Raw genomic sequence first — 2,802 nt, 5'->3', positions numbered from 1 at the left:
CTTAAGCTAAGTGAGACGATCGGCATCAGGTCAATCACTTACTGCGATTGTAATCGAGCCGACTACTAATCATGTCAATTTTCTTATAGGGGCTAACTAGCATACCAAGGAACCCGAAATTGCTGTTTGAGGTCCGCATAATCCAATATGGGGCCATGTATCTCATTGCTGCTCCGGCGCACGCTGGTAACCGCTGTCGCAGCGTTCTCGCTTTGTCGTCAGGCGACAGATTTTGTTGCCAGGCGACAGCCTTATCGTCTGACGCTGGAGTCAGGTTTTCATTCGCGGTTTTTCGAAAAAATCCGGGAATGTTCTTGCTCACTGAAATGTACCTGCATTTATATTTTAGACTATAGGACTTTGCTTATCTTTCTTTAGGGTTGACCTAAGATTTAGTGTTGCTTGACTCATTGACTTGACATGACTCAAGGTATAAACTTGACTTAATGATGACTCACTTCGTGTGACTCGTGTGTGCGTAGTGTTGACTCATGAAGCTCGATATGTACATGACTCGAAATGCAGAAAAACAAAAATTTCCGTCATTTTTATGGAGGGTACCGACTTTCTCCCGAAAAAGAAAGACGCAAAAAGGAAGAAGTTTTTTATGGTGCATGTTGAATGAGCTTAGTCAAACGTTGTTTGATACTATCTCTCAAGGTGCAAGGATTAACTCATCCTAGGCTATCTCAATTGTTGACTCAATGATGAAAGTATTTGGGAAACTTAGGCACGGAGGCTAAGAACTTCATACTTTGTGATGCAATGATGAGTGATAAGTGATTTTGTTATGACAAAGTATGCTTTATTTTGTATTAAGATTTCATGACAAAGGGTTCCTAAAGGTAGGATTATTTGGTCATGTATCTGTGATGTGTGTGAAAGTGATACTAAAGTTAGGCTGCAAAGGCCAAATGTATGGAAAGATATTATTTTAAGAAGAGTCAAATGATGGTGACTCTTAGGCTAGGTAAGTTAATAATGTAGGGATCAAGCCCCCAAGTCTAGCTCTAAATGAATAGGGATGAGCATTGGAGATCCTTTGATATGATCATGGTGTGAATGGTGAATATGAATGCATGTTTATTACGGCCGCACCTTGATGTGAGGTTGCCTACGTATCCGTTAAGAATCAGGCCGAACGTAGCTCTAGCCGAACCTCGCACAAGTATGTGTATTACTCAAAGAGGTCTTTTGAGGGTTGTAACGTGGTTAGGCTAAAGGTTATAGAAGAAAGGGATAAAGGCTCAAAACCCTAGATAAGCCCCCAAGGTGTGCAACCTTGCATTTGGATCCTTGTATTTTTATGCTTGAGTTTTCTCATTTTTGAATTCTCTTTTATGTTTTTGCTCTCTCTTCATTTTTGGCTTTTGCATTTTTTATTTCGAACCTTTTTGATAAGTGTGGGAAATCCCGATCATGCGGTCTATCACTCACTTGGCATTCATGTTTCTCAGGCACGGTACCGAGCACTCGATAAGAAACGCAATCTGAGACGTGTTCATATCAAAGACATTTTCATATCAAAGACATTAGAACACTTTCCCTTTTGTACACTTTTATTGTTTTTGCTATTTTATTTATTTTGATCTTTTGAAATTACTCAAGATTTTTAAAATTGCATATATTGCACACTGTCCCATCCCAAGTGTTAGGTAGATGTGGGTTGAAGAAAGAAAGGTCTATCGTTAGACGAGGCTTAAAGTGGTTTATTAAAAAAAAAGGATTGTATATTTGAAAGGGTGAAGATGATATGATAGGCTACAAGGGGTGCCTCTAATCACGAGTATACCTTGTTCTTAGTTCGACATGGATTTTTTTTTTATGCGATGCAATGATCATATGCAAGGAAATAAATGCTCATTTTATTAAAAGGAAAAGAGGAAAAAATCCTACAAAATAAATCTAAGGAAAGTGAAAGGTGCCTATGCTAGACTTATTGGGGAAAGGAAGAATAAAAGAAAATTAGAAAAAGAGGTCACGAAATCTTGTCGTTGAAGCCCGCCTTATATCTTTTGCTTTATCATCACCCAGTCTTCTTGCTAGCTAGAGGCAATGGGATCTTGTTTGCTTCTATGAGATCTTTAATGAGATTTTGAAACCTGTAGCATTCATCGGTGGTGTGACCATTTCCTTGATGGTACTTGCAATAAGAATTGAGATCCCATCTCAAAGATCGCTTTTCTTGTGTTGGATCCTCGGTAGGGCGAATAGGTTTGATTAATCCTCGATCATAGAGACGATCGAAAGCAACATCATAGGTCCTTCCAATGGGTGTGAGTTCTCTTTTGGGTTTCTTTTTAGATCCTTGATTACCCATGGCTAAGACACCGTTATGGTCAAAGGTACTAACACTGTTACTAGAGTGGGCGTTTTTGGAAGAAGAAGGATTGTCGTTCTTCTTTCCTTTCCAGCCACTGTGGTTACTATTGTTAGTAGCTTTTTGCTTTGCGAGGTCATCTTCGATTTCGATACCAATGTCATAGACGGCCTTGAAAGTATTCAAATTATGTTGATATTTTAAATGCTTTGAATACTTCTGTTGGAGATTCTTGATAAACATCCTTACAGATTCTTTTTCGGTGGGCACCTCAATCATCTTAGCGGAAGTTTCCCTCCACTTATTAAAGAAAGAAGTAAAGCCTTCATTCTTTTTTTGTCTTAGCATCTCTAGTTATCTATAGTCGGTTTCGACTTGAATATTACACTCATATCTGTCAATGAAAGCGTTTTTTATTCCATCCCAAGTGGAGGTTTTCTCTTTATCAAGAGAAAAGAACCAATGTTGACAAACGATTTCTA

This window comes from Chenopodium album, chromosome 12 (assembly GCF_948465745.1).
Source record: "Chenopodium album chromosome 12, dcCheAlbu1.1, whole genome shotgun sequence".
Lineage (NCBI taxonomy): Eukaryota > Viridiplantae > Streptophyta > Magnoliopsida > Caryophyllales > Amaranthaceae > Chenopodium > Chenopodium album.
Note: the sequence above shows the minus strand (reverse complement) of the source record.